This window comes from Myxine glutinosa, chromosome 7 (assembly GCF_964187855.1).
Source record: "Myxine glutinosa chromosome 7, kmMyxGlut1.1, whole genome shotgun sequence".
NCBI lineage: Eukaryota > Metazoa > Chordata > Myxini > Myxiniformes > Myxinidae > Myxine > Myxine glutinosa.
Genome location: NC_136267.1, coordinates 50183503 through 50211132, shown reverse-complemented (window position 1 = coordinate 50211132; position 27630 = coordinate 50183503). Strand labels below are relative to the sequence as shown.

Genomic DNA, 27630 nt, shown 5'->3' with positions numbered 1-27630 from the left:
CCTCGCAGCTCTGAAAATGCCATAAAACTTAAAACGAGGAGGAAGAAGAAGAAGAAGAAGTTCCCTCATCCATATTCAGCGAAGCAACAGGTGGAATTTGCTAGCGATGGGTGATAGTTTGAGTGAGAGCTGTGGTGCGACCCCACGGTGTTCACACATGTCTTTATATGATGTGGCCGAGTGAGCGACGTGGTAAGATAAGTTGAAATGAACGATGATGTTTTACGTACGCAGTTCAGTCATCTCCGCTATGTTAGTGTTAATTCATGGTATAACTGGATTGCACTTCAGGGAGGTGCTGACTCACATCATTATGTTTCTCTTTGGAGAAGTCATGTTTGTTTTGTGATTTGATGTACTATAACAGGATTGACAGTCGTTTTAAGCTGAAGTCAGAACGTATTTTTATGCACATACACTGATAATAATGAATTGGCAGTTTTATATTTTAGTATGATGACCTTTCACTGGAATTTAGCATTACTACAGGGTGTAGGTTTTTTTTTTTTAGACAGAAGTGATAAAAAAATTTAAAAGTACCAACAAATCTACACAAATATGAATATATAGTAGGGGGCAAAATTAAATTCATTTTGCGCACATGACCTGCCCATGGGTGGCCCGAGCACATTTGCAAACTTTAAGTGAAATTGACCAAGCAACCATGACTTAGAGGAGAAACATAATGGCATGGGTCAGCACCTCCATCAAGCGTGCTTCCTGTCTCTGCTCTGCTCATAATGCATCAAGACGTCTTTGTATGTTAGTTGGCAGAATAAATCAACAACAGGGGCACCTAGAATTGTCAGATTTGGCTCGCAGAGCTTGAAACACATTGCGTGCACACACAAGGATCTTTGGCACAGAAGGAGGCCTACCCTGCACCAACCCGTGTCGTAGTTGCCAACATTGAGAGAACAAACAGCGGTAGGATGGAAATGATCTGTGGTGCAAGGGAGCGAAGCGGCCGAGGGGAGATGGTCTGGGGGGGGGAGGTGTCCTCCTTCCACGGTGGTTACATTTTGTAATTTTAACCTTCAATTAGCACATTCTAAGACACTTTTATGCAAAATTAAATCAGAATAGGCCTAATCATGTTTTCCTAATGAATTGAAGTTGTTATTTTTTTACATGTAATTCGTGAATATGTTTTGGACTTTACATTGTATAACATATGTTGTAATGAGTAAAATATAAATTCAAATTTAAAGATAAACTCAGACTTAGCCATGCCCTACACTCCATTACAGACTTTACGTCAATCTAATGCAATCTACCATATAAAATACCATATAAAACACAGTGTGCGTTTGTACATTTGAACAAATGTCTGATGTCTGTCCCCCTTCATAAGGACGATTTGAGTAGGGTTTTTAAGGCCAAACTTTTAACACGACTGTGTATTCATTATGGTCAAAAGACACAAAAGACTCCTCACACTCAAAAGATCCAGAGGATGCAAAATACCCAAAAGACCCTAAGGATCCAAAAGACCCCAAGGACCTGAAAGACTCTGGGGACCCCGAAGACCGAAAACACTCAAAAGACCCCAATGACCCAAAAGACCCCGATGGCCCAAAAGAACCCGATGTCCCAAAAGACTGAGGAACCAAAAGCCTTAAACGATCAAAAAGACCCAGAGGACCCAAAATACCCTGAGGACCCAAAAGACCCCAAGGACCCAAAAGATGGATGAACCAAAAGACCAAGGAACCAAAAGACCAAGGACCCAAAAGACTCTGAGAACCCAAAAGGCTGAGGATCCAAAAGACTTCGAGGACCCAAAATAATCAGAGGATCAAAAAGACCCAGAAGACTAAAAATGCCTCTTTTTCTTCTGGTTCCCCGATTGAGGTTGTGTTGTCTGAGCTCGTCCATGTCTATCAAAGTTGAGTTTTATTTTTGCTGTGTATGTGTATACTATGTGTTTGTAGTTTCTAGTGTTTCTAGTCCTTCCTTAATATCTCTCCCGGGTTGCTCCCTCCCTCCGGTATGATAGACCTGAGCCTCGTCCTGGAGGTGGGGTTGCTATCTTTATCAAAAACTCTCTTCCTCACTCTCTCTGCACTTTTCTCTCTCTCTGCACTTTTTTTCTTCTTTCTTTCTTTCTTTCTTTCTTTCTTTCTTTCTCTCTCTCTCTTTCTCTTTCTCTCTCTCTCTCTCTCTCGCCCCCTGCAGGCCGTTTGTGTTGGGCATGGCGTCATGGCGGCTGTGAGCAACTGCTCTGTGTTTTGGTGAGTCTGTTGTGAGTTTTTTCCCCCTCTCCTGCCCTCCCCTGCCCCCCTCCCTCTCCTTTTCCATCCTGTATGCTTCGGCATTGTGTTTTCATCCGTTCTGCACCTTTGTCTTCGAGAGAGAGAGGTTTGAGAGCGGGCCCATTTTGGGTGCGGCCTACTGGCTTTGACGTCGCTTTGTACGCCATTTTTGTGCTTATAATGCACGTTAATTATTTACTTTAGGTCGATTATTTAGGTTTGATACCTTCTTGTCCGGTTCGGACAAGGAGGGGGGGGGGGGGTAAATTCGCTGGTATGGCGAATACACGCTCTCGTTACGAGGCGTTCGAAAATTTAACACGGAAGCATGCATTCGCATGTGTTCCGCCTGAAGGAGCTCCTACTGAGGACATTATCCTGGCCGTGGGATCCATCATAGGAGACGGTAATGTTCGAGCGGCATCACGAATGAAACAGAAATTTGTTGTCTTCGTGTCAGAAGAAAAGTTCGTTCATGACGTTGTAATAGTACCGGTCTAACCATAAAAGGGGGTCATTATATGACGGTATCCCCTATGGATACGCCAGCTACCAAGATAACAATATCCAACGTTCCACCGTTTATGCCAGGCGAGAAACTCCTATCCGTTCTGTCTCGTTATGGTAAAATTGTCTCCCGAATCTCAATGATTCCGCTCGGGTGTCGCAGCGATCGTGTCAAACACGTAATGAGCTTTAGGAGGCAAGTGTACATGATTCTCCCGGATCGCGGAGCCGATACAGGTTTAAACATATCCTTCAAAGTATCGTTGGACGATCGGGAATACCACATGTATGCTTCCTCAGCCTCCTTAACATGCTTTAATTGTGGAGAATTCGGACACGTTAAAAGATTCTGTCCTAAGGCCTCTTGTCCGAAGTGTGGTGAACCGGGACATAACGAAAGGGATTGTAAAAAGGCCAATCCCCCCGCCGCGCCTTCTGCCACCCCGACCGTGCTCGCTGACACCCGGACCGTATCTCCTGTTACCCCTACCGTACCTTCCGTCACCCGGACCGTATCTCCTGTCACCCCTACCGTACCTTCCGTCACCCGGACCGTATCCTCTGACACCCTGACCGCACCTTTGGATGCCCCGACCGCACCTTCAGACACCCCGACCGTACCTTCTGGCACTCCGACCGTACCTTCTGACACCCCGACCGTACCCTTTGACCCCCCGATCGTACCTTATGACACCCCGACCGCACCTTCTGACACCCCGACCGTACCTTCTGACACACCGACCGTACCTTCTGACACCACGACTGAGTCGTCTGACACACCGGTGCTTTCCGATTCCAATGTGATGACATCCACCGATGTGACTGACACAACTAGCATTGCCCCCTTTCCCGAACCCATGAACGAAGAATCCATAGTGTATTCTAAAAAGCGAAGAGCACCAGTGCCAAGCAGTTTCGCTGGTGCTGCAAAGAAGGCGGTCATAAGCGGCACCATTCCCGGTGCACATGTGTCCGAGTGTCCCTCTGACATTCCCTCACTAACTGAGTACATGAATACCGTTACCAACGATACCAGCGAGTCTCATCTATCTATAATTCCAGTAATCTCTGTGTGTATGTTTGTATGTTTGTATGTTTGTATGTTTGTATGTTTGTATGTTTGTATGTTTGTCTGTGACCGCTGTTTCTCGACAACCACGGGTCCGATATACTTTAAACTTGCCAGGTATATTGCTGGGGACCCGAGGATGTGCCTTTTCAAGGTTTCATATTAATCGGACAAGTAGTTACCGAGCTATGTCCAAAAAACGATTCAACCAATCAGAGAGCAGCGAGCTATCACGTGTGCCGAACGTGGCGAACAGACTCTGCCTCGGACGGCACATTTGAGAGCGTATTCATTTATTTCCCGTCGGCAAACTATGTTGGCGCTATGTTGGCGTTAAACTATGTTTTAAAACGAATTAAAACTAATTTGCGATTCTTTCGCTTTGCGATGCGATTTGCGATTGCGTTAAACTCGCTCGGGCGTTAAACTATGTTTTAAAACTAATTAAAACTAATTTGCGATTCATTCGCTTTCCTGCGCATTTGTGCACGCGATGGCGATTTCTTTACCAAACTCCGCAAGCCGTTAGCTTTGGACCAAACCATTTCATGTAAATAGAGGGGGGGGATTGTCACCGTACTCGCAAGCCGTTCGCTTTGGACCAAACCATTTCATGTAAATAGAGGGGGGGGGGGGGATTGTCACCGTACTCGCAAGCCGTTCGCTTTGGACCAAACCATTTCATGTAAATAGAGGGGGGGGGATTGTCACCGTACTCGCAAGCCGTTCGCTTTGGACCAAACCATTGCATGTAAATAGAGGGGGGGGATATACTTTTAGATATATATATAGTACGGGCATGCCCTAGTCATGTAAATGAGCCGAAAAATAAAATTTGTACCTCTCACCTGGAAGTTTCCGTGTGCGAAACCTCCAGTGAAATTACTACCATTTCCGAGCTGGGAAATGTTTTTCTGCTTGTCCCCCCTTTGAATACCGAGCAGACTATGGATTCAATAAACGTTCCCACTGTACAAACGGGGCCGGTAAATCTGAGTTTGCTGGGATTTGCTGGTTTGCTGGGTGACGAAACGTATCGTCACCGAATCATTGGAATCTCCTGCGATGTAGTCAACGTCGAGGGCCTTTCACTCACTCACCGCAGGCAGGTTGGTGGTCTTTCTGTCTTCTACCGACTCCTCTCCGGCCTTGCTCCCCCAGCTCTCTCTGTGCTCTGTCCCCCCAATATTCCTTCAGGTCGCACAAGATCTGCCTGCAACCCTCTGGTTAAACTGCCAAAGTCTCGGCTCTCTGCTCACCTTCACTCTTTCATTCCCCTTTTCTCCCGCCTTTGGAACAAACTCCCCCACTCCCTTCAATCCCACTCCTCCCTCCAGGTCTTTAAAACAGCTGTTCACCACCATCTCTTATCGTCCCCCATCGAAAACCTTGATCTTTTCTACCCCCGGTAATTCACCCCAGAGTCCTTGCAGTGGTCATATGTTTTAATCCTCTCCCACCTCCCCCCAAGTCCTCCCGATGTCCCTGCTCTCAAATGTTGTGTTTGTGTCCTTCCCCCTCTTCCCCCTCTCTTTTGTGTCCTTCCCCCTCTCTCCCCATCTTGTCTGCCGCTCCCCTTGTTTTTTGTGTTTTGTGTGTCGGTTTGTCTTTTTGTGTGATTAATGTTAGCTCTTTCACGAGCCTCGATCTTGTATACAAAAAAAAAAAAAAAAAAAAAATCTCCAACCCAAGCTCCAACCCCAGATACAAATATCCACCAAAGTGTTAACGAGTGCTCTCGGGAACACCTTGGGAAACTTGTGAAGGTGCCTCCAGACAAGACCGCGGGGGCAGCGGGTAATACCCCAGAACCTGACGACATGTTATCTGATGTGTCTGAGTCCGAGGATGACATTGAGGCAACCGAGCTGTCACAAGCGATGACAGGTCACTCAGAGGTACCTCCTCAACTCATTTTTACATTCCTTACGTATCGTCACCGCAACATTGTCATTAAAGACTATTTCCCTGACTTGGCTGCATTAATTTGCACCGCAAAGTCAATAATCAAAGCGCATGAGGATTTTGACCTGACAAGATCTCAATTCCACAGGTTAAGAAAGTTTGTTACTCGAGCAGGTACGGAGTGTTCCCAAGCACAGGGCGATTTCATTAACACAGAATGAAAAACATTTCCTTTGCGACCTTAAATATGAATGGTGGGGGTGCAAGTCACCTCCGTCAGGCCCAAGTTAAAAACTTGTTTGATCGTAAAAAGGCAAATGTTCTTTTACTGCAAGAGACCCACATCACACCTAACGTGGAACATGACTGGTGCCAAAGTTTCAAAGGACAATGCTATTTTAGCAATCAGTCAGCCTCATCTGCCGGGGTTGGTTTTTTTCTAAAGCCAGGTCTAGCTTTTGAGTCTTGCTATTTTCAGGAAGTCATAAAAGGCCGGCTTATTTCCCTTCAGCACGTATACCAAAACTTCCGCTGCACCATTTTAAATGTGTACGTACCGAGTGAGAGCAGGGACCGAAAGGCCTTCTTCACCTCCATGGTAAACCACCTGAAATCAGTTGATCTCGACCAATGTGTGTGCATTGCTGGTAACTTTAATTGCACCTTTGACCCTTCAAAGGACAGAAACTCTGCAGAACCCCACCCTGAGTCCCATGCGGACCTATCCCGTTTCTTTAAGACGGCCGGTCTACTGGATGTTTGGCGATTGCATCACCCCAACATAGCCCAGTATACCTGGTGTCGATGTGCCAATGGCCAGGTGTCTTCGGCAAGACTCGACCGCTGGTACATTAATGTACCCTTTAGGAACGTCGTGGTCTCTTCAGGTTGTTTTCCATCATTGTTTTCAGACCACCATATGGTAACCTTAGATCTTTCTTTTCCTCGATCCACATGCAGAAATAGTTACTGGAAGTTTAACGTTAAACTTTTAGAGGATAGTTTATTTACAGACTCCTTTCGTGATTTCTGGGCTGAAATGAGTACTAAAAAATCTTCTTTCTCCTCAATTAGTCTTTGGTGGGACAACCTAAAGGCCCAAATTCGAGTATTTTGCCAACAATTTAATTCACACTGTACCAATTTAAAACATATCACGATGTTACTCGTGCTCGTGCTGGGAAGCAGACATCTTAAGGTTAGAGGGCAAGTTGGCCAATGAGAGCAACCCAGAGAACTATCGGTTGCTATTCGAGAAGAAGGCCCAATTAAGGGATTTGATCCATGAAAAAGCAGCGGGCACACTGGTCAGGCTAAGAATACAGAATATAAAGGTTTCAGATGCCCAAACTAAGTCTTTCTTTCACCTAGAAACTGTAGAGAAACCAGCACGACTTATATCTTCGGTTTTGGACCCAGGGGGGAACATCCTAACAAATCCAAGTGATATAAGATTAAATGTAATCGATTTCTTTTCTGATCTTTTCAAGGCCAAAACAGTTTCTCACGAAATTATGAATGTTTTGACCTCTAATCTTCCTTCTGTGGCTGAGGCCCAACGTCTGGAACTGGATGCTCCAATTACCCTTCCAGAGCTAACCGGTGCACTTGCTGAGATGGAGTCGGGAAAGGCCCCTGGCATCGATGGCCTACCCGCCGAATTTTTTTTGGCATTCTGGGACATTTTGGGCCCTGAGCTGCTCAATGTTCTGGATGCGTCCCTTTTATCCAGAGAATTACCGCTCAGTCTTAGAAGAGCAGTACTCTGCCTGCTACCCAAGACTGGCGATCTCCGACACCTGTCAAACTGGCGTCCGATCTCTGTTGTGCACGGATTACAAACTGTTTTCCAAGGTCCTTGCGAACCGGTTGAAGACAGTTATTGGGGACCTGGTGTCACCTGATCAAAGTTGCGGCATCCCTGGCAGATCCATCTACCACAACATATTCCTAATCAGAGATTTGTTAACTGGTAAATGTGTCAAAGAGGATTTTGGATTGGTGTTTCTTGACCTTGCAAAGGCCTTTGATAGCATTGATCATGAGTTTTTGTGTCATGTGTTACAAGCTTGCGGGCTCGGTGCTAATTTTAGAGCCTACATAGCTTTGTTATATGCAAACATCTCCAGCTTGATTAAAGTTAACAACGAATTTTGCCCACCCATAAAGGTTCAGAGAGGGGTAAGGCAAGGTTGTCCACTTTCAGGTCTATTATTTGCCCTCGCCTTGGAACCTCTCTTAATCGCCCTCAGAAAAGATATCCCTGGACTTGTTCTTTCTCCAGGACACCCACCTTTGACCCTGTCCACTTATGCCGACGACCTATGTGTCATTATTAAAAAAAAATGCGACAGTGACGCCATGGCAAAGTGTTTGTCGGACTTCAACCTTGCCTCATCATTAAGGTGTAATTGGGGGAAAAGCAAGGCTCTGTGGTTCCCCTTTCCAAAAAACGACTTACCTGTGCCACCGTTATTACCACCACCTCCCCTTCCTGCAGAGCTAGTGTGGGCAAACGATGGCATCAAGTATTTGGGCGTCTTCCTCGGTCCTCCTCAGTATGCCCAGAACAATTGGGACAGGATCATTGACCAGGTAGATGGGCGTTTCAGCCGATGGAAAAGAGCTCTACCCCAACTTTCCTAGAAGGGTCGCGTGCTAGTTGTCAACAACCTTGTCACGACCCTTTTGTGGCACCGGTTCATCTGCCTGCAACCACCGGAGGTTTTGCTCCAAGCTATCCAGAGGAAACTGGTGGATTTTTTGGGGGGGAGGCTACCACTGGCTTTGCCCCAGCGCCATATGTTGTCCCTCGGCCGAGGGTGGTCATGGCCTAGTCGACGTGAAATGCCGCCTGTTGGCCTTCCGGCTCTGCTCCATCCAACGCTTGCTTTATGCAGAACACCTACCAGGAAAGCCCTTGGCCTGCTCCATTCTTCAACGAGCTGGGAGGCTCGGATACGGACAGGAACTTTTCCTGACCAACCTTCAACACGTCGATACATCTCTACTTCCAGTCTTTTATCAGAGCCTCTTGAATGCCTGGCAGGGCGTTTCAATAAGTCGCCAAACAGACTCGTATGGCACTAACATGTATGCACACGAGCCTTTATTTTTCAACCCACTTTTCCCCGATATCCCGAGGAGTCGCGACTTCTGCCAGCATTTTATAGTGGCCAACATCCTGAAAGTGTGTCATCTCCGGCACGACTCTGGACAGGGATGGAAGCCTGCGAACGAGCTGGCGGACCTAACAGGTGTTCGGTCCAGGAGGCAAATCGGGAACATACTAAGAGCGGTGATCCGAAGGGGCCACCAGCTAGGCCTACATTGGACCCAGGGCGCAGAGGTTGAGCCCACAGTTCCAAAATTAGTTGTGGCTTTTACCCCAAACGAGCTGCCCCCCATGAGCGCAGGGTCACCCCCCTTCCATGCTATGAGCAGCAAGAGTATTTATAGGTCTTGTGTGAAACTTCTTCTTGGGGACCCACCTCTAACTGGGGTTACCCGGTGGAAAGGACTCTTGCCTCCCAGTCCCCCCTCTGAGCCTTTATGGGATACAATGTATGCTGGACTTATTTCTAAAAGAACAGGTGACCTTCAGTGGCGCTTGACCCACTGGATTGTTCCTTCCAATGCTGTCATTCGTTTTTTCCCTCCATTTCAGGCTGTTGCCCCTTTTGTCCGGTGAGGGAAGATTTGTTTCATGCTTTCATTAATTGTGAAAGACTTTCTCCTTTGTTTCATTGGTTAAATTTTATTTCCCATAGATTGCGGGTTACCTTTTCTTTGAAAGCTTACATCTTTGGCTTTCCTCCCAAAAAGGGAACCACATCTATTGTATTCGGGTTCCTAACCGCTACTGCTAAACTGGCCGTATACCTGTCGCGGAAGGCGAAGCTGGGCGGCAGACCCATGCAGGAATGCAGTATTATGGTGTTTTTTAGTTCGTTTGTGTCAGCAAGGCTCAAGCTTGAATTTGGCTGTGTCCAAACTGCAAACGACCTTGCAAATTTTGTCGCGACCTGGTGTGTTGGAGGGATTTGTGAGGTCCAAGATAACAAATTGTTAATTTCTGTAAAATACAGTGCGGGTGTTTCTTATACACTGTTCCATGCTTCTCCTTGCTGGCTTTTTTCTCCCCCTGGTCTTGACCTACTCTTTCTTTCTTCCGTCTCTCCTCAGGGTTGCAGATGCAATTGTAAATTTGTACATATAAAATTATGCCTAGTTTAGAAATTATGCCTAGATTTTCTCCTCGTGTTTTTTTGGTATTTGCACCTTTTCTGTTGCTTGGTTTGCAGTGCACCGATTGTTTTTTCCTTCCGGGATTTCTATGATTTTACTGATTTTCCTGGATGAATTGCCTTTGGTGGTACTCTTGTTTTATACTTTTATAATAAAAAGAGTTTAAAAGTCAAGTCTCAGTCTCAGTCTCTCTCTCTCTCTCTCTCTCTCTCTCTCTCTCTCTCTCTGTCTCTGTCTCTGTCTCTCTCTGTCTCTCTCTCTCTCTCTCTCTCTCTCTCTCTCTCTCTCTCTCTCTCTCTCTCTCTCTCTCTCTCTCTCTCTCTCTCTCACGCCCAGGAGTACCTCTGGCTACGGCTTCCCCTTCGCTCCCACCTTTTGTTCATATGTGTGTTGTACCATCCACCAAACAGTGATGACTCCATCTATATCTCGCTGTCTGATAACATGGACCAACTTCTATCTACTCATCCCAACTCTCTCTTCATCATATGTGGAGATTTCAATTGTCACCATGCCAGCTGGCTGGGTGTGGGTACCTCTCTCACCAGCCATGGCTCCTCAGCAAAGGACTTCTGCGACTCATTCGGACTGACACAATCTGTCAATTTCCCGACCCGGATCTCAGTCAAGGAGCATCTTCTCTTCTAGACTTGGTTATGACAAACTTCCCTGCAAATGTCTGCTGCTCTTCTTCTGCTCCAATCGGTTCATCTGACCATATGCTTGTTAAAGTGGACATCTCTCTGGCCATTCTCAGAGAGCCTCCTCAGCGTCGAAGAGCCTGGCATTTCACTCAGGTCAACTGGCACAGTCTTCAAGCAGCCATCAATCATCTGGACTGGTCTCCCATCTCTGCTGCCTCTGACATCAACTCATCCTAGGAATTCTTCCAAAGTAAATTGCTCTCTCTCATGCACAGATTGATCCCATCTGGTCTTCAGTTGTCATAACCTTCCTCCCGCCTATGGTACGTGGAATGTTGTGGTGAGGCAGTTGCCTGAAACAACTTGCCTTCGCCTCCTGGAAGGCAAATCCAACTGAAGGAAATTTCATTTCCTTTCACAAAGCCCGGAACAAGTATGTGTCCATCCTCAGGAGAGCCAGGAAGCACTACCTCTCTACTCTCAAGACTGAACTCTCACACCTGACTCCCTCTTCCAAATCCTGGTGGCGTCTGGTCAAATCTGTTTCTGGTGTTTGTTTCCCTTCCATCCCTTCCCTTACCTCAAACGGCTACACAGCTGACTCCGCACGTGAAAAAGCTGAATGCCTCAACTCTGTGTTTATCTCGAAATCTTGTGTCCCAAACCCGTCCCTCTCTGTACCCACCATACCCAGTCGTACCCAGTCGTACCCAGCTGCTCCTGGACTCTGTGTCTTTCTCTCCTGACAAGGTGGAGAAGTTTCTGTCAAACCTCGACTATGATTCTGCAACTGGACCAGACGGCATCAGCCCACGGGTCCTAAAATCCTGCTCTGCCGCTCTTTCACACCCTCTCTCTGTTCTCTTCACCCTCTCTTTTGCTCAAGGTCATCTGCCATCAGCTTGGAAAAAAGCCAACATTACTGCTTCATACAAAAAGGTGCAAAAACAGATCCTTGCAACTATAGACCAATCAGCCTGCTCCCAATTATCAACAATGTTGATACCAATTATCAATTGAATCCATCATTGTTTCAGGTATCAAATCCCTGCTCTTCTCCAATAGCTTGATCTCTGATCATCAATTTGGTTTTAGACCAGGTCACTCTACTCTGGACATGCTGCTTCTGTCTCAACAATGGATGGAGGTCCTCATTGTCAAACAGGAAATTAGAGCTGTCTTGGAAATTAGAGATGGAGGGATGAATTAGAAATTAGAAATTAGAGCCTTGACATATCACGTGCCTTTCGACACGGTCTGGCACCCCACTCTGCTCACCAAACTCTCCTCATATGGTATCCATGGAAATCTCCACGCTTGGCTTGCTGACCTCCTCTCTGGTCGTCGTCAATGTGTGGCTTTGAATGGGTTTCTCTCATCTCCCCTTCCTGTTCAGGCTGGAGTTCCCCAAGGCGGTGTTCTGGGCCCTGTACTTTTTCTGATCTTCATCAATGATCTCTCTGACTCTTGAAAATCCTCTCTATCTCTTTGCTGATGACTCCACTCTCTGCCGCTCCATTCTTCATCCCTCAGATCGGCAGTCTGCAACCCCCTCACTCTCTGCAGTCCTGGACAAAATCACAGACTGGTCAAACAATTGGAACATGCCTTTCAATCCTGCCAATCTCACACTCTCACTATGTCTCTCAGAAAAGACCGACTGGACAACCCTCCCATCTTCTTTCTGAACAATCCTCTCCAAGAAGATCTGTCACTTAAGCTTTGGGGTCTCACTATCTGCCATGATCTTTCCTGGGAAAACCACATTTCCAAGCTGGCCTCCAAAGCCAGTCGCCGACTGGGCATCCTCCGTCGTGCGAAATCCTTCCTTGGCACACCTGACCTCCTCACCACATACAAGGCTTTCATCCGCAGCTCAATGGAATACTGTTCTCCCCTCTGGGCTGGTGCTCCTGCCTCACACCTAGCTCATCTTCACAGTGTTGAAACCAAAGCTATCAGAATCATTGGAATCTCCCACGATGAAGCTACCTCTGAGGGCCTTTCACTCACTCACCGCAGGCAGGTAGGTAGGTGGTCTTTCACAACCTGAATTCAAATTCAGACGAGATTGAACCGACGCACCCGAATGCCTAACCCTGCTTTTCGCTTCGCGAGCACAGGGTAACTAGAACGGCACTGAGTAGAGAGCATACCTCCACCTGGTTGGCCATATCACTCAATGGTGAAGAATCACTAAATAATTCTCATATCCGAATCCATATTCAGATTTCACCCAAATCGAACCTATTCGTCCTTGTCACACACCCATCCGGTCGACAAAGTTTCGCCCAAATCCATCCATAACTTTTTGAGATATCCTGCTATGTATCGTTTTTGGCCGTATCCCACAATGGTGAAGAATCACTTTAAAAAATTAAATAACTCTCATATCCGAATCCATATTCAGATCTTCACCAAAATCGAACCTATTCGTCCTTGTCACACACCCAATCGGTCGACAAAGTTTCGTCCAAATCCATCCATAACTTTTTGAGATATCCTGCTATGTATCGTTTTTGGCCGTATCCCACAATGATGAAGAATCACTTAAAAAATTAAATCACTCATATCCGAATCCAATATTCAGATCTTCCCCAAAATCGAATCGAATCGTCCTTGTCAGACACCCAACCGGTCCACCAAGTTTCGTCCGAATCCGTCCACAACTTTTTGAGATATTTTGTTCACAAACAAACAAACAGACAAACAGACACGAGTGAAAACATAACCTCCATCCACCTTTGGTGGAGGAGGTAATAATTACCTTTGATGATGAGAGGAATTGACCACAGGAGGAGTAATACAAAGATGAACATTTTGGGTAATGACTGATCCATCATTTTCTTCAAATCTGGAACAAATACATTTGATTTGTCTCATAAAATACAAAATATTTTAACTGCACATTAATTCAAGACGAACAGCAACTAATATCGTACAACAAATATATCATTCCCGTGAATGCATTCCACCGGATTCAACAAGGAGTTTGGTTTGTTGGTTGCATCATTGTTGTTGAGGACCGGTTGGCTGTATTGTTGAACTTCAACAACAACAACAACAAAAAAGGTCTTAAAACATTATTCTGATATCCCACATTTTGCTAACGATGGTGACTGCTTTATTACTGCGACTTTATTTATGCGACTTTATTTATGCGACTTTATGCGACTTTATTACTTTATTACTTTATTACTGTGACTTACTGCGATGGTGATGTGACCCAAACTATACGTTTCACTTACACCCTATAAACACCCCAGAACATTTAAAATGCCAAATCTGAGCATACTCGTACGTGGGTGGTACCTGTATTGTCATTAACGGAGGGAACGGGTTGTGTATTATCTACCTGAAGTATTTCTTAACTTTCAGAATGATTCAACAAATGTCTATTTTGTATAGGTTAAACACCATGCTATTGTCGGCTTTCAAGGAAAGAGCCATCTATTTATTATGTATGCAAATATGAACTTTCTCACCTCAACTTTCTCTCCAAACTCCTCACAACATTCCCCTGATCTCCTCTCTTTCTTTTATTCCACCCCTTTTCGTTATTTATGTTTTCAACTTAGTCCATGGGACACCTTTAGTGCATGCTCCATGCATGGTGCAAATTCGTCCACACGGTGGCTTAGTTGATATTGACCTCAGGGGTGGAGACCCAGGAATTTCAAGAACGGAGGGATGGGGGATGGAGGTGCACTAAGTGAAAGTGCTGAACGGGGATGGGTGGAGAGGGGTCTGTGGGTGCTCCCCCAGGAAATTTTGAAAAATTGATCGTTGGAAACGGCATTTCCTGCGTTCTTCCCTGGCCCAACAGTTCAACCGATTCACGATGACTAATGGGCCAAAATGGCGAATTGATGAAACGACTTGTCCAGCCAAAATCCTTAGTCAAAAGAAGAATGACCGCATTGCGGTCACAACCTACAACAAAATCTGGTAATGGACCGGGTTGGGAAAAGCGCATTTATAACACTCTTAAAAGATGAACAGTGCGATTGGGAAACACATTTAATGCGCTATTAAAAAATTAACTCGACACGTCTTATTCATGTCAGCCTCCCCACGGTTATATCAGAACGAGATGATTCATCACATGGTCACAGATTGTTTAATCCAATATATGGCTGTTAAAAAGTTACTTAACCCTTTTTTTATTAGTAATACGCATAACATAACACTTGATTACATAACGCAACGTAACGCTTGATTACCGTGCATTCTGATGTGCCAATTGGGAAACACGCATTTAAAGCACTCTTAAAATTTGAGCAGCACGATTGGGAAACACACATTTAATGAAGAGTTTAAATATTAACTCGACACCTCTCATCACGTGTATCCTGTAAACACACGCTTAATTGACTCACTCACGAAGAGAACGTTGAATGGTGAACACCACTCTGTATCTGCCAGTGGAATGCATCCAATATCACAGCATATAATTCATCAATCCAAAAGGAGGAGGGGCGCATCTCCCCCTCCCCCCCCCACTCCTGGATCCGCCTATGGACCTCACTGCCAAAAATAATCTTTTTGGTAAGAAAACATATTCTTAAAATAAGAATGGTTTTCTTGTTTCAAGAAAACCAATTGAAAGGTTTTCTACCCACAATAAAAATGTTTCATGGTTTTCTTGGTTCAAGAAAACTTTTCTTATTTTAAGAAAATGTTTTCTTACCAAGAAGATTATTTTGACAATGTTGCGTCTGTGCTTTCAAACCCATTCCATGGCACGTGCAGGCAGACAGCAATGCTTGTACGAGATACATGTCTAAGTACAGTACATGTATTGAATCCAGTGTAACATTTATGTCCTGCATGCATTTAAAAGCTGCACTTTTGGTTTGTTGCAAGATAATTTCTCGGGAAAACCACATTTCCAAGCTGACCTCCAAAGCCAGTCGCCGTCTGGGCATACTTCATCGTGCGAAGTCCTTCCTTGGCACACCTGAGCTCCTCACCACATACAAGGCTTTCATCCGCATCTCAATGGAATACTGCTCTCCCCTCTGGGCTGGTGCTCCTGCCTCACACCTAGCTCGGCTTCACGCTGTTGAAACCAAAGCGTTCAGAATCATTGGAATTTCCCGCGATGAAGCTGATTGAGAGGGCCTTTCTCTCTTTCACCGCAGGCAGGTTGGTGGTCTTTCTGTCTTCTGCCGACTCCTCTCCGGCCTAGCTCCCCCTGCTCTGTGTGTGTTCTGCCTCCCAAATTTTCCTGCAGGTCGCACAAGATATGCCAGCAACCCTCTTATGGTGAAACTGCCAAAATCAAGACTCTCTGCTCACCTTCACTCTTTTATTCTTCTTTTCTCCCGCCTCTGGAACAAACTCCCTCACTCTCTTAAATCCCTCTCCTTCCTCCAGGTCTTTAAAACAGCTGTTCACCACCATCTCTTATCTTCCCCCATCCAAAACCTTGATCTTTTCTACCCCCGTTAAATCTCCACAAATCCACCTTTCAATCTAAAACTTATTTCCTGAAATTCCTAGTAGTGTCAATTTGTTTCATACAGTGTATATATCTTCTTCCTCTTTCGTATGCAGCACAGAACTGTAGGTAGCATCATTGACTGAGGGTGCGGTCGTGCCGCTGATGCAGTGCCCCTACTTCCAGTACACTGGTACTCATTTTACCGACCTCGGAAGGATGACAGGCTGAGTCAACCCCACCTTGTGTTATTTCAATATATACTGTATACTTTTTTAAAGGCTCTTCTGGCTGATCTCGACTTAATAATGCCTTCTAGGGTTTGACCGGTTCACTCTCGGGAGGAGCTTCTGCTCCACGCTGATGAGGGCCAACAAGCCCGAAACACATGTCCGTGGATTTTGGTCAAAACAAATGAATGATTTGGTCAAAGGTCACGTTTGCATAAAATCGTCAAGTTTTCATCCAATTTATGTGAAATTTTAAGAATTTGCATATTGGGTCACTGAATTGGTTCACCAATCAAAAGCTAGAAGCTGATTGTTTTGCTTTTTTTATTTTTATCAAAAGGTCATGGTTGCATAAAATCATCCATTTTCATCAAATTGACCTGAAATTGAAAGTTTTCATCTGATTGACTTGATATTTAAGCAGGATTTGCATATTTAGTCAGGTTCACTATGTTTTTTCGTTCAAAAGTTTGGTAGATTAGCAAAACGATACATTTTTGGAATATTCAGAGCATTGAAGGAGCTGGGGCTCCCACGTCGATCGGAAGAATGGACGCGACAAAAAGCTAGAATTCATCCGAGTTGCTTTAATGAAATCAAACACTCAGGCACTCTGAAAAACCCGTTTATCGGTCAGCAATATATATCTCTTCTCCCAGGGGGTTTGCCCAGGCCCGGCGCCAGGGGGCGTGGCCCAGCGTCCTGGCTGCGGCCTGGCAAGTTGAGGGCGAGCCTGCCCGGGCGTCCCGACCGAGGCCTGGCAAGTTGAGCGCGGGCCTGCCCGGGCGTCCTGGACGAGCCCGGCATGGTGATCGCTCCGCGTCCTTGATAGGTGCAAGGCGATTGTGAAAACCCAGCGGCAGCCGCTACACACGTCCCCCCAGAATCGACTTGCACCGGCAGGGTCAATTTGAGGGGGGTCCTGATGACCCGGCCGAAGCGACCCCTGGCGGGTCGTGGGAGGGGGTCCGGTGAGGTGGTGGGCGGTCGAGTGGGGGGCACCGTGGACGGGGGGCGGCCTCGCCGCGGCGGAAGGGCCACCCGTGGTGGGTGGTCGACGTCCACGTGCGCCGGCTTGAGGCGGTCCACTGCAATCCGGTCCGACCTGCCGCCGATGTCGATGACGAACGACTTGTCGTCCCGTCGCAGCACCCGGAAGGGCCCGTCGTACGGCGGCTGGAGTGGCCACCGATGTGCATCGTGACGCACAAAAACATACTCCGCTGTGCGGAGTGCTGGGGGGACGTAGGACTGGGGGTCACCGTGGTGGGATGTTGGCACGGGGGCAAAACGTCGGGCGGCCTCCTGGAGGTCCGAGCGCTGGTGAGCTGCGGACCAGGGACTGGTAGCGTCGGGCACGAATTCGCCCGGGACGCGTAGCACCTGGCCATAGACAAGCTCGGCGGTGGACGCCTGGAGGTCCTCCTTGGGGGCCGTGCGAAGGCCCAAAAGGACCCACGGCAGCCGGTCGGCCCAACCGCCGTCTTGAAGGCCGGCCATGAGCGCGTCCTTCATGGAGCGGTGGAATCGCTCGCACAACCCGTTTGCTTGGGGGTGGTAGGCCGTAGTACGGTGGAGCTTGACCCCCAGGTTGCGGGCGACCGCGCCCCACAGCTCGGAGGTGAACTGTGGTCCGCGGTCTGACGAGATGTCCGCCGGTGCGCCGAAGCGGGCGACCCAGGTGGCGATGAAAGCCTGCGCCACGTCGGCGGTGGTGGTGGAGACGAGGGGAACGGCCTCCGGCCACCTGGTGGTCCTGTCCACCATGGTGAGCAGGTGTGTGAACCCCCGTGACGGGGGGAGGGGGCCCACCAGATCCACGTTGACGTGGTCGAAACGTCGTTCGGGCACGGTGAAAGGTGCCAGCGGGGCCTGGGTGTGTCGGTGGACCTTGGCCCGTTGGCAGGCCGTGCAGGTGCTGGTCCAATCGCGGACGTCCCGACGAAGGCCGTGCCAGACGAAACGCGCCGACACCAGCTTCTGGGAAGCTTTCCGGCCCGGGTGGGAAAGGCCGTGGAGGGAGGCGAAGATGCGGCGTTGCCAGGTGACGGGCACGATGGGGCGAGGCTGGCCTTGGGAGACGTCGCAGAGCAGGACAGTGTCCGCGCAGGGGATGTCGGCCAGGCGGAGGCCCGTGTCCGCCGCCCGGAGGGCTTGCACCGTGGTGTCGGTGGTTTGGTCCGCCGCCATAAGCGCAAAATCCACGCCCAGGTGGACCGCGTTCGCGCTGGCCCGGGAAAGACAGTCGGCCACGGCGTTGTTTTTGCCGGCGACGTGCCGGATGTCCGTGGTAAACTCCGACACGGCGGAGAGGTGGCGCTGTTGGCGGGCCGACCATGGCTCCGTGACCTTGGCCATGGCGTAAACCAACGGCTTGTGGTCGACGAACGCCGTGAAAGGTCGGCCCTCCAGGAGGTGGCGGAAATGGCGGACGGCCAGGTGTAGACCGAGGAGCTCCCGGTCAAACGTGCTGTATTTGAGCTCGTTCGGCCGGAGCTGCCGGCTGAAAAAAGCGAGTGGCTGCCAAACCCCGTTCACCCATTGCTCATGTACGGCGCCCACCGCGTAGTCGGAGGCATCCGTGGTGAGGGCGATGGGAGCGTTGAGCACCGGGTGAGCGAGCAGTGTTGCGTCGGCGAGGGCCCGCTTTGAGCGTTGGAAGGCCGCATCCATTGCTGCGGACCAGGCGATGTCGTGCTTGGCCGGCTTGCCCCGGAGGGCTTCGTAGAGGGGCCGCATGAGTTGAGCAGCGCGGGGCACGAAGCGGTGATAAAAATTCACCATTCCCAGGAATTCCTGCAGGGCCTTTATGGTGCGGGGACGCGGGAACGTGGTGATGGCCTCGACCTTGGTTGGCAGCGGCACGGCCCCGTTCTTGGTGATGTGGTGGCCCAAAAAATCAACGGCCGTCGTGCCGAAGTGGCATTTGGCCGGGTTGACGATGAGGCCGTGCTCGCTGAGGCGCCCGAACAGTGTTCGGAGGTGGAGGAGGTGCTCGGCCCGGGACGTGCTGGCGACGAGGATGTCGTCCAGGTAAACGAAAAGGAACGGCAGGTCACGCAGCACGCCGTCCATCAAGCGCTGGAACGCCTGAGCCGCGTTCTTGAGACCAAACGGCATCCGCAAGAATTCCAATAAGCCGAACGGCGTGATGACTGCCGTTTTAGGGACGTCGGCCGCCCTGACAGGTACCTGGTGATATCCCCGTATGAGATCAATTTTCGAAAAAATGACCCGTCCCGCCAGACGGGCGGAGAAGTCTTGGATATGCGGGATCGGGTACCTGTCGGGGGTGGTAGCGTCATTGAGACGGCGGTAGTCGCCACACGGGCGCCATCCACCCCCCGGCTTGGGCACGATGTGCAGTGGCGAGGCCCACGCGCTATCGGAGCACCGCACGATGCCGAGGTGCTCCAACGCGTCGAATTCGGCCTTCGCTACGGCGAGCTTGGCTGGGTCGAGGCGGCGGGCCCTGGCATAGACCGGCGGGCCCGTGGTTGGTATGTGGTGCTCGATCCCATGCCGTACTGCGACGGCCGAAAACGTCGGCCGCGTGAGGGCCGGGAACTCCGTGAGCAGGCGAGCAAACTCGTTCGCCGCCGGGACGGTGCATGCTAGCTCGGTCGGCGCGGAGCTGCTCAATGTGCATACCAGGGAGCTGAAGGTTTCAGCGTTGATTAAACGACGCCGTTGGACGTCCACCAGCAGTCCGTGTGCGCAGAGGAAGTCGGCGCCTAGCAGAGCCACGGGCACGTTGGCGGTTACAAACGTCCAAGCAAAGCATTGGCCGCCGAAGCAGAGGGTGACGTTGCGCGGGCCGAAGGTGCGGATAGTCGATCCGTTGGCCGCAACGAAGGAGGGGCCGCAAACCGCGGATTGCCTGTCCTGGTCAGAGGCGGGTATGACGCTCAGTTGGGCGCCGGTGTCGCACAGGAAGCGCCGTCCGGACGCTTTATCCGTGATGAACAGTAAGTTGCCCGTGTGGCCGGCGCTCATGGCTGGTAATGAACGCCGGCCCGGCCGTTTCCCGGCCTGCCGAAGGTGCACGGGGGTCGGCATGTCCGGGCCTTCTGTCCGAACCTGGCATGATAGTAACACCACGCTTGGTCAGGTGGAGGCCTCGGTCGTCGTGCTGGAGGTGGTCGGCTCGGTAGAGCGGCCGCCAATTGCGTCGGCAGTTCGGCCGTCGACCGTGCCGGGTGCTCGGGCGCCATGGGTGTTGCGTCGGACGGCGGTGGGTCCCATGTCGCCGCTGCGATGCGCTGTCCTGCGGAGGAGATCTTGTCGGCTTCTCTGGCAAGGGCCCGGGGATCTGTGATCGTCGTGCTTGCCAGGGCGAGGCGTACCGGGTTAGGCAGCTGACGGAGGAACAGCTCCCGGAACAGGAATGCCGGAGAGTGCTCGCCGAGCAGTGAAAGCATGTAGTCCATTCGCTCGGAAGGGCGCGTGTCACCGAGCTCAGGCAGTTCGAGCAGGCGCCGTGCGCGTTCCGCCGATGGGAGGGCGAAAGCATCGAGGAGCAGCTTCTTAATCGCGCCGTATTTGTCAGCGGCTGGCGGGCTTTCGAGGAGGCTCAGGGCGCGGGCCGCGGTAGCCGACCCGAGCGCAGCTACCACATGGTGGAAGCGAGTGTCGTCGGCCGTGACGCCTCGCAGGGCGAACAGGGACTCCGCCTGCGCGAACCAAACCGCCGCGTGAGCCTCCCAGAAGGTAGGCAGTTTAAGGGCGACTGCCGTGTCCATGTCGATAGGTCACCAATGAAGGAGCTGGGGCTCCCACGTCGATCGGAAGAATGGACGCGACAAAAAGCTAGAATTCATCCGAGTTGCTTTAATGAAATCAAACACTCAGGCACTGTGAAAAACCCGTTTATCGGTCAGCAATATATATCTCTTCTCCCAGGGGGTTTGCCCAGGCCCGGCGCCAGGGGGCGTGGCCCAGCGTCCTGGCTGCGGCCTGGCAAGTTGAGGGCGAGCCTGCCCGGGCGTCCTGGACGAGCCCGGCATGGTGATCGCTCCGCGTCCTTGATAGGTGCAAGGCGATTGTGAAAACTCAGCGGCAGCCGCTACAGCATGAGGAATCCAAAAATTAATGTTTACATTTGCGTAGACACCTTTGCGGAAATGACACTCAGGACAGTGATGAATATCTGTAAAAGCATATTCCTGAACGGTATAGACCTCGCAGATCCTGTGTATAGGACTTATAGTTCAATCTGATACTACCTATAAGTTCCTATAACAACCTATAACTTCAAAGGACTTGCAATATCATGTATTATGTGATACAGTTATATCACAAATATAAAGACAATGGTTTTCAATTACCTTTGTTTGTTGCTTTTCAATAAATCCTGAGCACTATTTTGAGGCCTTTATTGGATTCATTGACCCAGAAAACATAGGATTAGCATATTTAATTAAGTCTCTAGGTTGACTAGAAGCCGAGATCGCGCAAAATATGTATTTTATGGCGGCCATTTTCAAAATCCAAAATGGCGGCCATGCAGGTGTCTGTGCAAACGCCAACATTGATTTTCAGATTCTCCATGCTCTGAAGATTCCAAAAATGTACAGGTTTGCTAATCCCAAATTTTTGAAAGAAATTATATTTGTTAACATAGTGAACCTGACTAATTGGGTCACTGACGCCTATCGCTTTTGAGGTCAAAATATCAAGGTCGCCTAAAATCGTCACTTTTTTTTATTTATCTCTTTTTGTCATGCGTAGTATACAGAAGAAGAAGTCTGAATACAAGGTGGACGTGGATGGGCTTTGCACTTTTCAGATGTTTTCTAGTTTAATTTTTGATTTGCAAAAATAGGTTGGGAGTCAGGTTTCCTGCATCTTCTAGTTTTACTTTATTATCGCAAAGTGGTGTTTATTCCACGCTTATCTTAAGATACAGACAGACCGCAAAGGTTTTGTGGCGAGATATGGAAAAAAACGTTTTCCACTGCTGTTTATATGAACAAACACCTGTTTTATATTCTGGCACCACAAATGTCCAAGGCATCACAAATAAACTAATTTCTACCATCATACTTGCTTTTAGCTGGGGGTCCAGGGGTAAATGGCTCTGAAAGGTAGACTTTAGTGCATCGCGGTTGTTGAAGGTTGTCGTCGGGTTTCATCGGAATTGCATGTGTAGTTTCTGAGAAAAACGCAAATACCTATTTTGGGGGGCAACCTCCCCCCCCCCCCCCCCCTCAATATACTCCCTTAGGGCCCGATATTTTAAATGGTGTGAACAAACTTCGGTACATCATGGGTGATGAAGGTTGTGGTGAAGTTTCATTGACATTTTGTGTGTAGTTTCAGAGGAAAAAGCAAATTCCTATTTTTGGGGGTCAAACCTGAATCCACTTTGACCCCCGGGAGACCACCTTAAACCCGGATTTGTTTTAATGCCGTGAACAAACTTTAGTCACAACACAACAAATATAATTTGTGCCAAGTTTGGTCGCAATCCCATCTGCGGTTTCGGAGAAGTTTCAAGTGTTTACGGACGGACGTACGATGCGCCATCCTACAAATAAGCTTCCCAGAACTACATTCCAGGTGAGCTAACCAGAAGTTCATGATAATTCATTATAATGTTCCCATCGCCATTGTGCGACTGGTGTAAGCATAACTAGTCCTGTATAATATCATTGTATCCTGTATAATATCCTGTATAATAGTAAAACCTCTCCATTCAGAGGAATCCTCAATATTTGATGATAAAGCCGGTGGATCCTCCTGCCAGCACTGGTCGCAGACAGATATTGAAGATCTCACGATGTCTTTTGTGAAGAGTAGTGAAGTTATTGCGCCCCCACCACCCCCAAACAGGATACAAATACCTGCATTTTCGTTACAACGTCAGACCTAGCCAGCGGGTTCGTGAAAGACTTAGATAAAAAATGTTCCTCGGCCGACCCCACAAGGTCAGAATAATTGTAGTAGTAGTAGTAGTATTAGTAGTAGTAGTAGTATTAGAAGTAGTAATAGTATTAGTAGTATTAGTAGTAGTATTAGTACTATTAGAAGTAGTAGTAGTAGTATTAATATTAGTAGTATTAGTCGTAGTAGTAGTAGTAGTAGTAGTAGTAGTATTAGTATTAGAAGTAGTAGTATTATTAGTAGTAGTAGTATTAGAAGTAGTAGTAGTAGTAGTCGTAGTAGTAGTAGTAGTACTCGTAGTAGTAGTCGTAGTAGTCGTAGTAGTATTAGTAGTAGTAGTCGAAGAAGTAGTAGTCGAAGAAGTAGTAGTCGTAGTAGTAGTCGTAGTAATACTAGTAATAGTAGTAGTAGTAGTAGTAGTCATAGTAGTAGTATTAGAAGTAGTAGTTGTAGTCGTAGTAGTAGTAAGTCGTAGTAGTAGTAGTAGTAGTAGTAGTAGTAGTAGTAGTAGTAGTAGTCGTAGTAGTATTAGTAGTAGTTGTATTAGTAGTAGTCGTAGTAGTAGTAATACTAGTAATAGTAGTAGTAGTAGTAGTCATAGTAGTAGTATTAGAAGTAGTAGTAGTAGTAGTAATACTAGTAATAGTAGTAGTAGTAGTAGTAGTCATAGTAGTAGTATTAGAAGTAGTAGTAGTAGTAGTAGTAGTATTAGTAGTAGTAGTAGTAGTAGTAGTCGTCGTAGTAGTAGTAGTAGTAGTAGTAGTAGTATTACCTGTAATCCTCAAGATGTATCAAAACATCCTGGAAAAGTCCACCTTTCCACGAAGGTTGCATTTTGTAGTAAAAATAGTGTAACAATTATGTTTCAGAGTGCCTGAGTGTTTGATTTCATTAAAGCAACTCAGATGAATTCTAGCTTTTTGTCGCGTCCATTCTTCCGATCGACGTGGGAGCCCCGGCTCCTTCAACATCACCAATTAAGACATGTTCACTGGAGTTTCATGAATTACAATTGTTTCCACGTCGTGGTCACGCATTCTAACACTAACACAATAACACAGTAACACTAACAGCCCATAATTTACACATTTGTATTGAAAAACTGATTTCGCAAATTCAATCCCAAACCAAAGACACGATGGTTTGCTCGAAGACGCAGCATTACAATTAATCACAAGTTAAAATAAACTTACAATAACCACGATATTTGTTAGCAAATACAACAAAAACTTCAAACCTGAGACCACGTGAAGGAACAGTCGGAGTCTCGAAATGGAAACGATGATAGAACGTTACTCTACCTGCCCTGTGTCACGTGTGTGTCACGTAGAGGGGCGTGGTTTGTACCGGCACTTTGGAAACGTTCCCTCTGCTCTTTGACGTTATCAGCAAGATACAGGATTCCAATTTCCAAGTTTTAGGTTTTAGGTTTGCAAAGCACAAATACACAAATCAGGCTAAGTATAATTAAACATATATTTTTAATGAAACTATGTGTGTGTGTGTGTGTGTGTGTGTGGGGGGGGGGGTGGGGGCGGGTTGGGGGGATTTATGGGGGGGGAGGAGTGGGTAAGGCGCATATATCTACATATGTATGTACCTAACCAATGGTCTTTACTTTGGTCTCCATGCACCCAGGGTAGCAGATATCTATTTATTAAATAGAATGAAGGAAAAGAGAGGGTAAGCGCAGATTTAACATGGGGGAGAAAAGAGTGGGTTCCAAGTTTCCATCATATATTTGTATACTGTAAGTACGTAATAGGTAGAACTTAAGGCCTCTCACTCCACACTGCGTATGCTCCATGTCCGTACTCGGGAATGTAAGACTGCTTCTGTCAAAAGGGAGGATGAAACTTATTTTCTGTATATCTCACATTTTCAGTTTTCTTCCAGGTCCACTGCTTTTGGCATTAAGAGTTTCACTAATAAACGAGGTTCATGGCCAATGGGGCCAAATCGCCAACGACCTTCTCCTCTCCTATGACGCTGGCAACCTCAACATTCTCATCCTCCTCGACCTCAGCGCCGCCTTTGACACCATCGATCACACCATCCTCCTCACCCGACTTGAAACCACCTTTAACATTACCGGCACTGCTCTCTCTTGGATTAAATCATACCTCTCTGACAGACGCCAGTTCATCTCCATCAATAACTGCAAATCCACCACTGCTCCCCTCCCCCAAGGTGTCCCCCAAGGTTCAGTTCTTGGCCCCCTCCTCTTCATCCTTTACATGTCCCCCCTCGGTCACTTAATCCGCCGTCATGGTCTCCAATTCCACTACTTCGCCGATGACATCCAGCTTTTCATCTCTACCAAGTCCATCTCCACCGCCACCCACTCTATCCTGACAAACTGCATCACTGAAATAAAATCCTGGCTTCAAATAAACGTCCTCAAACTTAACTGTGATAAATCTGAAATAATCATCATTGGCCCAAAAACGCTCATAAAATCCACCAATAACTTTGCCCTCAACATCGACGGTTTCCCAGTATCCACCTCCCCTCATATCCGGAATCTTGGCATTGAAGGAGCTGGGGCTCCCACGTCGATCGGAAGAATGGACGCGACAAAAAGCTGGAATTCATCCGAGTTGCTTTAATCAAACCAAACACTCAGGCACTCTGAAAAGCCCGTTTATCGGGCAGCAATATATATACATATTATCCCGGAGCGTTTGCCCAGGAAAGGCGAGAGGCGGCGTGGCCCAGGGTCCCGACCGAGGCCTGGCAAGTTGAGCGCGGGCCTGCCCGGGCGTCCTGGACGAGCCCGGCATGGTGATCGCTCCGCGTCCTTGATAGGTGCAAGGCGATTGTGAAAACCCAGCGGTAGCCGCTACACACGTCCCCCCAGAATCGACTTGCACCGGCAGGGTCAATTTGAGGGGGGTCCTGATGACCCGGCCGAAGCGACCCCTGGCGGGTCGTGGGAGGGGGTCCGGTGTGGTGGTGGGCGGTCGAGTGGAGGGCACCGTGGACGGGGGGCGGCCTCGCCGCGGCGGAAGGGCCACCCGTGGTGGGTGGTCGACGTCCACGTGCGCCGGCTTGAGGCGGTCCACCGCAATCCGGTCCGACCTGCCGCCGATGTCGATGACGAACGACTTGTCGTCCCGTCGCAGCACCCGGAAGGGCCCTTCGTACGGCGGCCGGAGTGGCCCCCGATGTGCGTCGTGACGCACAAAAACATACTCCGCTGTGCGAAGTGCTGGGGGGACGTAGGACTGGGGGTCACCGTGGTGGGATGTTGGCACGGGAGCAAACCGTCGGGCGGCCTCCTGGAGGTCCGAGCGCTGGTGAGCTGCGGACCAGGGACAGGTAGCGTCGGGCACGAATTCGCCCGGGACGCGTAGCGTCTGACCATAGACAAGCTCGGCGGTGGATGCCTGGAGGTCCTCCTTGGGGGCCGTGCGGAGGCCCAAAAGGACCCACGGCAGCCGGTCGGCCCAACCGCCGTCTTGAAGGCCGGCCATGAGCGCGGCCTTCATGGAGCGGTGGAATCGCTCGCACAACCCGTTTGCTTGGGGGTGGTAGGCCGTAGTACGGTGGAGCTTGACCCCCAGGTTGCGGGCGACCGCGCCCCACAGCTCGGAGGTGAACTGTGGTCCGCGGTCTGACGAGATGTCCGCCGGTGTGCCGAAGCGGGCGACCCAGGTGGCGATGAAAGCCTGCACCACGTCGGCGGTGGTGGTGGAGACGAGGGGAACGGCCTCCGGCCACCTGGTGGTCCTGTCCACCATGGTGAGCAGGTGTGTGAACCCCCGTGATGGGGGAAGGGGGCCCACCAGATCCACGTTGACGTGGTCGAAACGTCGTTCGGGCACGGTGAAAGGTGCCAGCAGGGCCTGGGTGTGTCGGTGGACCTTGGCCCGTTGGCAGGCCGTGCAGGTGCTGGTCCAATCGCGGACGTCCCGACGAAGGCCGTGCCAGACGAATCGCGCCGACACCAGCTTCTGGGAAGCTTTCCGGCCCGGGTGGGAAAGGCCGTGGAGGGAGGCGAAGATGCGGCGTTGCCAGGTGACGGGCACGATGGGGCGAGGCTGGCCTTGGGAGACGTCGCAGAGCAGGACAGTGTCCGCGAAGGGGATGTCGGCCAGGCGGAGGGCCGTGTCCGCCGCCCGGAGGGCTTGCACCGTGGTGTCGGTGGTTTGGTCCGCCGCCATAAGCGCAAAGTCCACGCCCAGGTGGACCGCGTTCGCGCTGGCCCGGGAAAGACAGTCGGCCACGGCGTTGTTTTTGCCGGCGACGTGCCGGATGTCCGTGGTAAACTCCGACACGGCGGAGAGGTGGCGCTGTTGGCGGGCCGACCACGGCTCCGTGACCTTGGCCATGGCGTAAACCAACGGCTTGTGGTCGACGAACGCCGTGAAAGGTCGGCCCTCCAGGAGGTGGCGGAAATGGCGGACGGCCAGGTGTAGACCGAGGAGCTCCCGGTCAAACG

At 49.2% G+C, this 27630-nt stretch overlaps 1 protein-coding gene across 6 annotated transcripts in view; it reads right to left on the bottom strand.

Moving 5' to 3' along the window:
* The window catches only part of LOC144892936 (uncharacterized), a 50353-nt gene extending 25841 nt beyond the window's left edge, over positions 1 to 24512 (bottom strand). For 2 of the 6 annotated variants that reach the window (XM_078781696.1, XM_078781694.1), the window contains exons 1-2: positions 24488 to 24512; positions 13396 to 13482 (exon numbers count right to left, since the gene is read on the bottom strand). The gene's annotated coding sequence lies outside the window, so the exon portion shown is untranslated. Of the gene's footprint in view, positions 1 to 13395; positions 13483 to 13603; positions 13675 to 24423 lie in introns of those variants that run through there. The other 4 variants (XM_078781691.1, XM_078781692.1, XM_078781695.1 and 1 more) reach the window with 4 other exon arrangements.
* Between the last annotated feature and the right edge of the window lie 3118 nt (positions 24513 to 27630).